Here is a 10180-nt window from a genome sequence, read left to right on the forward strand (position 1 = left end):
GAACATCATCACCTTGCCTGCCCGCCATGCAGAAAGCTCCTGACACAGCTTTTCCCATAGCCCCATGGGGTTTTTGCTGATCTCAAAAGCTGGAGCAAATTGTGGTCAATCCAGAAGGGCTTAACCATCAGGAAACATGGGCTACAGACCTGAGGCAAACAGCCACAGGAGCCCAAAGAAGATGTCTTGCTTCACTGCTGCTTTTGCGACATGACACTCTCACATCTCTGGCCTCCTCACTGCCTGCAGGAGCATCCGTGGGAACTGCCTTTGAAATTCATCTCCTTGTGGACATCAGGGCACGCTGGAACCACCGTAGCAACATGGTGGGTACAGGAAAACAGAGATGATGGAAGGTGGTAGTGTGGATGGACACAGAAAAGCAGTCAGCAGGGTTTCTTTCTAGTGAAACACAATTCCTTATCTTTTAGCCTATTAATCTTACATGGTATTTACAGCTCTACTTTTGTATCTTGCATTGCAGCAGACAGGTTCCTGCTTGCCACCTGGACAGGGTGGTTTAAGACCAGCAGCCCACCCAGAAATTGGTGACCCTGGCAAGCTTCTTCCTTCCCTCGTGATCCCAACCTGCACCAGGGTTGCACCATGCTGCAGGCAGCACTTTATGGAGGGCTTTGACACCCACGGGATGACAAGAACTGTATGAGAGCTGTCTCACAACTCATCTAGGAAAGGTTCCCTGAGAGTCTTCATGCCACAGATCATCAGCTCCTGCTTCCTCTCTGCACTGTCCCTGGAGACACTGGACACATGGATGGCACTTTTCTGCAGTTCCTCACTCCGCACCAATAGCAACACCAGTGAAGGATTCCGAGGGTGAGGGGTGCACATGATCAAGTGAGCATCATCAGAACAGATCATTCCCTCTGCAAAATTAGCACAGAATACCCTTGTGAGGTGTACTGCTTCAAGCTGAGCTCCTTTTCCCAGCAGAATATCACACTGAAGCAGCCACAGGAATCAGACCAGTAGGAGGAGATGGCTTTTATGGTGTTTTCTTGACCAACTCTAGAACTGCATCTGCAAATCTATAGCCAAAAGCCTTTGTGGGGACAGTCAGCAAAGCATTGTCAGTGGCAAAGGAGCTACCACAGACCTGACCACCCCAAGACACACACTGCATATCCTGCTGTAGTTCTACATGGAGGAGTGATGGGACTTCACACTATTGAGACGACTGCCCATCGCTCCCTGAATGCTCTTCTGAAGTCCTGTCACCTCCGGGATGCAGTTATGGGATCCCTGAGCCAGCTGGGAATTACAGTACTTGTTTTGTAAAGGTGGTTCTCACGTGATGCGTGTCAAATGAACTAAATTAAGCTCAGAGGTGTCACAAACCGTGTAACCATGCTTGTAAATAATGGTGTGCCGAGGCAGAAGCTGGAATTACATCCCTCCAGACAGCCATTCGGTAAGGGAGAGAACAGCATGCACCTGCTGTAATGCCGTGCATTAAAAAGCACTTATGCTGCAACTACCAGCATTAGAATAGCACATAAACATGGCTGTCATGAGCTCAATGGGACTCTGGAGTCCAAAAGGGAAATCTGGAAGTGTCCTGGAGCCTGCAGAGGTGGAGATGGGAAAAAGAATCATCTCATGTATTACACTGGTATGTCCATGGCATACAAACTCATGCTGACGTCCTCATGCACTTACACTGAAACACAGGCAGCAGTGCAGCAACAAGGGGGATCAGCTAGCACCCCAGCAGCCCCCAGGAGATCAGATCTTGGGCAAAATGACACTCCTTTATCTTTCTCTTAACCAGGAACAGCCTGAGTGGCACAAACCCTGAGCAGCTCCCAAAGCCCGGTAAGGGGATGCAGTTTGCATCATGCTTTTGTGGTTCTGTTGGCAGCATCTCCAGCCCTGTCCTTTCCAGTAGATGCTGGTTTCTTGGAGACCTGGAAAAACATGAAGACATGAAGAATACATTCTCATTTCCATCCATAAGTCTATCAGAAGGTTGGTGCCAAGGACAGCAGCGAATATACCGAGGAAAAATTAAACATTTGCAGCTGCAGCTTCAGGGAGGCCAACATTGATAGCAAGTGTATCATCCTCACCAAGGGACTTACTGTTTCTGCTGCCATTTCCCCAGCATTACAGTGAATACTGGGGTGCTGTCATGTAACATCTGCTATCAGGACTTCTTCATTATAGCTGGGAAAGAGCAGGAAATGGAATCTAAGCGTCCTACTGCTGCTCTCCTACAGACTGTTGTGCATGGAAGTATGCTGGGGAGAGAAAGGAAAACAAGTGATGGTAGGATACAGTCCAGGATGTGGGATTTTGGAGGAATGGCCTGGAAAATAATAAAATAAAAACAGAAGCAGGCTTGAGATGCTAACCTTTCATTTGCCTACTGCACAACTGTGGCCTCCCACCTCTTACTTGTGGATTAGATTTGAGCGTGAGTTTCAGCTTTTAATTCATTCACTAAATGTTGCTGACTACAGGCAAAGTGGTCTTCGAGGCTTCTTCCCCTTCAAAGGAGAAGTCCTTCAGAGTGAGAGCAGAGGGCAGCCCCAACTCACCCCTTCTTAAAGAGCAGGCATGCTGGCACACTTTTAAACTGATGGGAATTTGCAGAAGACAAGGTTTTTAATTAAAATCCAAGTTTGTTATATAAAAGCTGAGCTTCTTCCCCTGAAAGTGTTCATGTTTGTGTATGAGATTTCGCAGCTGTGAGCAGAGGATGAATGAGTTCAAGGACGATCTGGTGGACTGCAAGAAAAGGATGATCTCATGAGCTCCAAATATACATGGTCATTGGAATTTGATGTGACGTTAAATGAGCTCGCAACCTCATGAGGAGCAAGCCAAGAATTTAAACCAATCCTGCCTTTTCTTGCCTGTCTGTAAGGTTAATTGCCATGATATTCATTATCCACAAGCTTAGAGGCAGCCCTAAATGTTCCTGGCTTAAGGACCAGCATGGCTCTGGTAAGAACTAGATATTACACTGAAGCTGGAGCAAGGTGAAGAGCTGTGTGTCCCACCAGCAGCCACCGTTTTCATTTTAAAACCTTAGAAACACGGAAAATAAGGGAAGATCTACCAACCTGAACAAGAGGGCATACACACACAAGCATCCTTTAGGCATCCTGGCATTGCAAAGGTACTCAGCAACGCAGAGCAGACTTGCACCCACTTCCCACTGTCCAGGTATCTCTCTGCAACACGACTATTCCATCTATAAAATGGGAACAATGATGTTACATCCACTATCAAATGATTAGAGATATGCAAGGGCAATAGTCATAAAAGTTGGTGAAAATGAAGCATTTAGTGCCCAAGGCCAGTCCGATGCAGTCGCCAAGTCCAAAAATCACCAAAAGATTGAAGGTTTGACAATATCAAAAGGTTGCTGGGAAATGATCCATTCCTTTACATCCAGGCTTGTTCTCAAGAGATTGCTTTCCCTGGCGGCAGAGACAATATTTCATAGAGTGGGAATGGCTGGAGTCAGTTCTCCTGGGACTTGGGTTGAGAAAAAATATCATATTCGGTGCACTGAAGCATTTTATGTCTGAGCTTCAGTGAAAGTCAATATGAACACAGAGACACGAGTACTCAAAGTGCACCTACTAGATACAGCCCAGCTGTGCCTGTGGTGCTCCATAGAGGTGATGTATACGGATGTGAACTAACCCAAAGCCCACAGTGCCCAATGTCATGTGGCAAATGAAAGATGTCAGTCAGGGCTCTGGTTTTAAACTCATTTACTCTAATTTAAAAACAATGATATTGATCACTACTGCAAAATAAAAAAAAATGCTTTAAAATATATTGATGATACTGAGATAGCCTGTGAATTACGTTGGCCATTCAGAAGTAGACACCATCATCTAAACTGCAATGTCTTTCCTGTACCAACAAGACTCACACCGAAACACAGCAAGGAAAGCTTCTCTCCAACAAACATTCGAGCCAACCGTCTTTACAGTGAAAAATATTAATCCTTTGCTTGAGCCATTCTCCCTTTTCTCCTGATAGCACGTCCTCTGAAGAGCTTTGTGCCCTGACTTAGTAGAAATTGCCTACAGGGAATAATTACCTAACGTCATCAAGCAAGCCTTGCGTAGTCAGACGGCGGGGAGGATTCGCAGCACCAAACCCGAAGCCTCAAAGAGCAGTGCAATTATACTCTTTACTGGTGCAGTTCCAGGAGTATCCAGACAAACCACGGGCAAGCACAGAGTAATTTTATCCTGATATGCCTGTCTAAACAGCAGATAGCTCCTCCGTAGTGTTCTCCCTCACTTGTTAATTTAACGCTTGATATATAGGAAAAATTAGAATTAAAATGTACCCAGCTGCTTCCTCCATTCCTGATTCCATTTAGAAATATCTCACATCTCTCCACAAAATGAGCTTAACTGCTTGAGACACTTGAGAGCCTGGATTTTATTTTTTGATAAGCCCGCGTGATTTAGGATCCTAAACCCTTCAGGAAGGTCAGGTTTGCACAGCTTGGACAGCAGCACCCACTGCATCCTAATCCCAGTCCCAGGGTGAGAGGGGACACGGGTCCCTGCCATTTTGGGTGGACAAGCTCATGAAAGACCACAGGGATGTGGGTCTTGATGAACTGAATCTCCTTCTTCCTTCCCAGAGGAAACACTGCTGGCTTTGTGAAGGTCAAAAGGAAATAAAGATGCTCCAGGGTAGCCAGAGGAACCAGCACCCAGGCAGCCAGGCCAAGCATGGGGGCAAGGAGAAGTGCAATGGCTTGAGTCACACATCAGTTCTCACTGTGGGGCTGAGATCTGAGAAGAGTCCCATCACACGTCCCACAACTCCAGGAGAGCAAAGGACCTCTCTAGGAGGAGCACTCACCATTCTTCAGCCCTCATGAAATTCAGCCCCAGCAAATTCCTTTTCAGCTCCTCAATAGCTGAAGACAAAGCCAATCTGTTATCTGTACCAAGAATTGCAGATTCTCCTTTGTCCTGGGAAAAAGGAGTAGGTTACAAGCCACAGAGGAAATGGGAGGCAGCCAGGCAGAAAACATGGGGCTCCTTTGTCCTGGGAACGGGACTAGGATGTAGGCAACTGGAAAACCCACCTGCAGGAGAGCTGGGTGAAGGGGCAAAGTTTGACAACAAAAGGAACCCACAGGCATGAGGACAGATATAAAACAGAAGTGGGCCTATGAAAGGCAGCAAAGCAGGACTTGCTTTCAAGAACAAATAGCTAGACCCAGATTTAACAGCCAACTCTAGGCACCGGAGGCAGGCACATGAAGTGTGCTGCTCCTCCAGCCATGGGAGCAATGAGGAAAGGAAACCAGCCGCTTGCTTAGCATGTTGAGAGCCTTTCCTCCTCTCCTCCAAGGCTCTCCAAGCAGATGCGTGCACACGTGATGGCATGGAGAAGATGCCTGAAGAGGCAAAGGCAGATCCGAGGCTCTATTGCATGCGTCTTGCAAGAGGAGAAAGCAAGGACTACACTGGACCCTCATTAATCCAAATAGCTGGAGACCATGGGACCATGTGAGCGAGTGAAGCTTGCACATCTGTAACACAGCAGTGATGCTCATGAGCCCATATCCTTCAGAGGCACTTCTGAGTTTTCTTATTAAAAAATGAATTCTTGGGCTGGAGACAAAACAAAAGAAACACTCAGTATAAAGCGTTATGCAGCAGCCACAGAAGTAGCCAGAGGTCAATGTTAGTTAACTGTGCTGTCAGAGCACTGAATTCTGGCATACTTATGTCCCTCTCCATTGCTTTGTTTCTTTCTATGGCCTACTAAATGAATGGAGATGTTTCAGCTTGGAGAGCACATAGCGGAGATGGTGGGTGAGGAGTGAAATCCAACAGAACTATAGCGAAAAAATGTTCTGTCAGCACCTGTTGAGAGGGAAAAGAGACAAAAAAACAGGAAGGGAATTTGAAAAGAGAAGAGGAGGGGAGACAGTGAGAAGGTTCTGGGTATAATCAAGATGAGTGGGGTGCAGAGAGTGGGTCTGTGAACAGAGGTCTGCTGCCCATCCCAACCCAAACATGGGGTAGGCAGGATGAGACAGACAGATGTGGAGATTTGACTGTTTCTCCAGGACAGCATGCGAGTGAAGGCTATGCAGGAAGATATCAATTGGTGCCTCAAAACAAGTGATGGAAATTGCAGGAAAGGTAGTATCCTGAGAGAGGTGTCATTGGACAATGATTAGATGACTCTGCTGTAAAAGCTTTGCATTTCAAAAAGGAAGGACCAGTGATTCGAGCTGGGAAGACAAAAAGGAATGTTGGGACAGATATGTAAACCTGCTGGGTCAACATCATTCTCAAGGGACAAGTAAAAGAAGGAGGACTGTACCAAGGACTGGCAAAGAGGAACATGATAAAAAGAAATAGACAAATCATGAGAGAAATCTCTATAAGAAGTGCCCAAATGATGTATGATGCCTCCTCCCAGACTAGCAGTGATGCCTGCAAACCTCGGAGCATTCCCTGAACACCTCCAGGACGGATCCACCATGGCCACTTTCCCTGGGAACGGCTTCCTTTACTATGAAACACGCATCTTTAAGACCATAAAACCCAACGTCACCCCACTGGGAGTAAAACACTTGAGCAGAAATTCCTACATTTGCCTGAGTCGAACTTGAAGCTGAAATCAAGTGAGTGCTCAAAGCCCATCTTCAGGCGCAGCTGTCCCAGGGCAGCGTACCCAAAGCCTCCAGCAGACACCAGTGTAACCCCTGAGCAGGCACACCTCTGTGGCTAGGGGCTCCCCAGTCCCACCTCCAGCCCCTCTCTGGTCCCTTGGAATGACCTCAATGAGCCCGAAGTCTCACTGACTCTGTTCCCATTCATACTGGTACCAAGGAGCCTCTAGGCTCCCAAAAACCCGATACCACCACAAGACCAGGCACAGAGAAACCAAGCTCCAAATCAAAGCAAAGAGGTTTACAAAAAAAGAAAGCCCTCTATTGGCAAATGCATCTATCTCCTGCCACACAATGAGAAGAAACACACTCCAGTTAAAAATAAATAAATAAATAAAGGAGACCTTCAAATCATCTCACCTTCAAGATCAAAACACAGCCAGAGGTCCAACCTGACCATGGTTTCCCACAAGCTCTCCTTGCAACACTACACCCTCACCTTCCTCTGCTCTTTCTTGGAGTTCAAACCAGCATTTTCAATGAGTATCTATACTTGCTTTAGAAATAAGTCTTTCTTTTTCCTTTTTTTGTTCGTTTGTTTGTTTGCTGTCTTACAGAATCCAGCACGTTTTGCTGCTATGAATATGTAACGTGCATTGCTACTTCTAAGTAATGAAGGTAAGTGAATAGGAACTTATGTTACGCTATCAGGACAGGGATGATTAATTTGCAGTTAACATCCATTTACTTCATTATCCCTTCATCGAAGCTTGACAAATGTGAAAACAATAATGAAAAATAGAAATTAATAGGAGTATTAGCACTGAATGCAGCCTACTACATATTTAATCCTCACAAAAGAGCGCACAGATGTGCTGGATCTCCTCTCTTTGTAACGACCTTTTATCCACCTTCCTGCCCTTGGGCATAAATCTATTTAAATTTAAAGAGATCCATTTATATACACACATGTTCATCTGTGTGCACGTCTATACATATGCATAGGTATGTGTAGAACGGAAGGTTTTCTCATCAGTTATCAATTAGGGCTGGGAAAACCACTGTGACTAAGACAAAGCACGTGCAGAGCTTGACCTTCGGGATGGTTTCTCTGCAAGCAGCAGCTGCTCCCCATGTGCCACCAAAGGAGGTGACCCATGGGGTCCTGTCCCATCGTGCCCCCATGCTGGGACAGCTGTCTCCATGTGTGATGTCAGGCATGGAGCAGAGAGAAGGGCATTGACACCAATGAGCACCTAACCATTGCACTGCCCAAGAGAGGAACCAATGGGACACCTCCACTCCTATGCTTTTATTCCTCATCAGTGCCTCCACACTGCTGGGATGCTCATGCTGTACTGGACATCCTTTTTTATACTTTTTAATCCATGCTCAACAGAGAGTCTGCATTTGGGTGGAGAGAAGAAGAGAAGATGCCTCCCCAGGTAGGCATGTCCTCCAGCTCTGCTATTTAAATGTATGAGCATGGGCTGTAGTGACAAGAGTGCTTGCAAAATTAAGTTAAAGAAAAGTATTCATGCCAAACCTCCATAGTACCTCTATGTTGCAGCAACAGAATAAAAATTCATAGTGCAATGTTGTCCAGATACTTGCATATCCTTAAGACAATGCTGAGGACCTGTAAGGAAACAGATTTTCAATCATTGCTACATTCCTCAGTAAAATCCTCTTGGAATAAGAAATGCCATTAAAAGAGCTACTCATCTACCCTTCAAGGTGACCTGCGAATGAAGAAAAATTGTTTTGTGCCCTTATTTTTGGCTTAGCTACGAAGGCTCAAAAAGTTGGCAGGGATTTGAAGTAACACGGAGCTTTCTTTTTTTTTCTTTCTTCCTATTTTTGTAAAAATAAATTCTGCTAGAAATTCACTTCTTGTCTTCCCCGTAACCCAAGAGAGAACAAGGAAAATCACCCCACCACAGAGAAGCTGCACTTCCAACAGAAGGATTCAAGGTCACAACACTGCCTGGTTTGGCCACGAGAGTCTTAATTCCAGATAGAAAAGTATTTGTTTGGCTACTTAACTTACTGATGTTGGGAAATCCTGAGTGAGACTCTGATAAAGATCTGTTCCCTTTCTCCTCTCGCTGCCTGGTGAGGGAGTTCCTGTGTGAGTAGGGCTGGATGGAGAAGAAACAAGGGGAAATCCATGTCTGCCTTACAGGGAAAAAAAGGGGGCAAACTTTAAAATCTCCTGCATTGAAATCTGAAGAAACTATATACAATTAAATACCCACTCTAAATCAGAGGTCTCCTTTCTTAGTGGAAAATAATAAAAATATAAAACGAAGACCTTATTTGATATTGGAACTACAGTTGAAAGAGAGAATAGGAAAAAACACTGGGGAGCAGTGCTAGTCCAGGAGCCTGTCACACAGAGGACATCACCGATGGGAGCCAGAAGGCCCAGCTCAGCCCGTGACAATTCAGGGGTGCCACCAGTGCCAGTGATGGACACTTCATCACTCGGGTGGCCCAGAGACAGCAGCCGTGCTGTGCTGCCTCCCATCCCAAACCTGCTGGCACTTATTTCTGATTTGTGCAATTATTTCAAAGCTGAAAGAGCTGAAATTGTGCGAGCCTTCCGAGACCTGATCCTTCTGTCCTGAGGACATTCACCATTGCCCTTCACAGGCAGTGTCTGGGCTGGTGGCACATGCAAAGCCCACCAGTGCCAGCCTTCACGAGAGAAGACAGCCAACGGGGCAGCTCCAAAGCCCCCTTACGATGCCCTCAAACTGTTTTCCCCTACATACACACTGCCACAATGCAACAACCTGTCCCCTGCTTCACTGGAAATGGAGATTGCTGGTTTTCCAGAGGCCAAAACCTCCCTGTGGGTAAGAGAGTGGGACATATATGCTGTGGTTAATATATTTGGATAGGGATTGTTCAAAGGGTTGTGCACAGTCAAAGGATAAAGAAGCAAGAGCAACAAAAAAATCTGATTTAATTGATTTCCATTTTTATTCTGCATATTTTTTTTAATAAGGAAGATGTTGTCCTTCACTCCAAACCCTCACTAATAATTCCCATCATAACAAATCCAGACTTTTCCTGCTGGAAGCAGCTTGCTGCTGGGCTGAAGCTCCAGATGAGCAGTAGCAGCAAAAGGCAGAACCTCAGCACCTCCAGGGAAATAGTTCATGGGGTGAGGAAGATGGGTTTGAGGGAGCACGAAACAGAGATTGCTATTTCTCTTTTAACCCCTGGCTCTGCAATTTACTGTGTTATTTTACACAGATATCATTTCTTAAAGCAAAAAAAAAATAATTTACTTACCAACTCCAGAAGGTGATGCCATGCAGACCTGTCCTGAGTATGATGGAGTTGGGGGACACTCTCAAGCAAAGATCTTGGGAGCAACCAAACCCCATTTCAGCAGCTTGGGGATTGTCACACGCTCCACGATAAGGGAAAAACAAATGAAGCAGCCCCTGAAACGACTTGAATGGATCATTAGACAAAATTCCACGAGGGTGAGATTGGAAAGGGTGTTACGAGCACAGAGGGCATTTG

General features: G+C 45.8%; 1 long non-coding RNA gene across 1 annotated transcript; it reads right to left on the bottom strand.

Annotated features, from left to right (window-relative positions):
• Positions 1 to 782: 782 nt before the first annotated feature.
• On the bottom strand, positions 783 to 3216 carry LOC136056195 (uncharacterized). The gene is made up of 4 exons (XR_010622917.1): positions 3090 to 3216; positions 2103 to 2329; positions 1681 to 1928; positions 783 to 887 (listed from the first exon to the last, which is right to left on the bottom strand). It is a non-coding gene; the product is annotated as an uncharacterized LOC136056195 (long non-coding RNA).
• Positions 3217 to 10180: the final 6964 nt, after the last annotated feature.

Source organism: Cyrtonyx montezumae, unplaced genomic scaffold, assembly GCF_038088225.1.
Source record: "Cyrtonyx montezumae isolate F1298 unplaced genomic scaffold, pur_monq_1.0 scaffold_5, whole genome shotgun sequence".
NCBI lineage: Eukaryota > Metazoa > Chordata > Aves > Galliformes > Odontophoridae > Cyrtonyx > Cyrtonyx montezumae.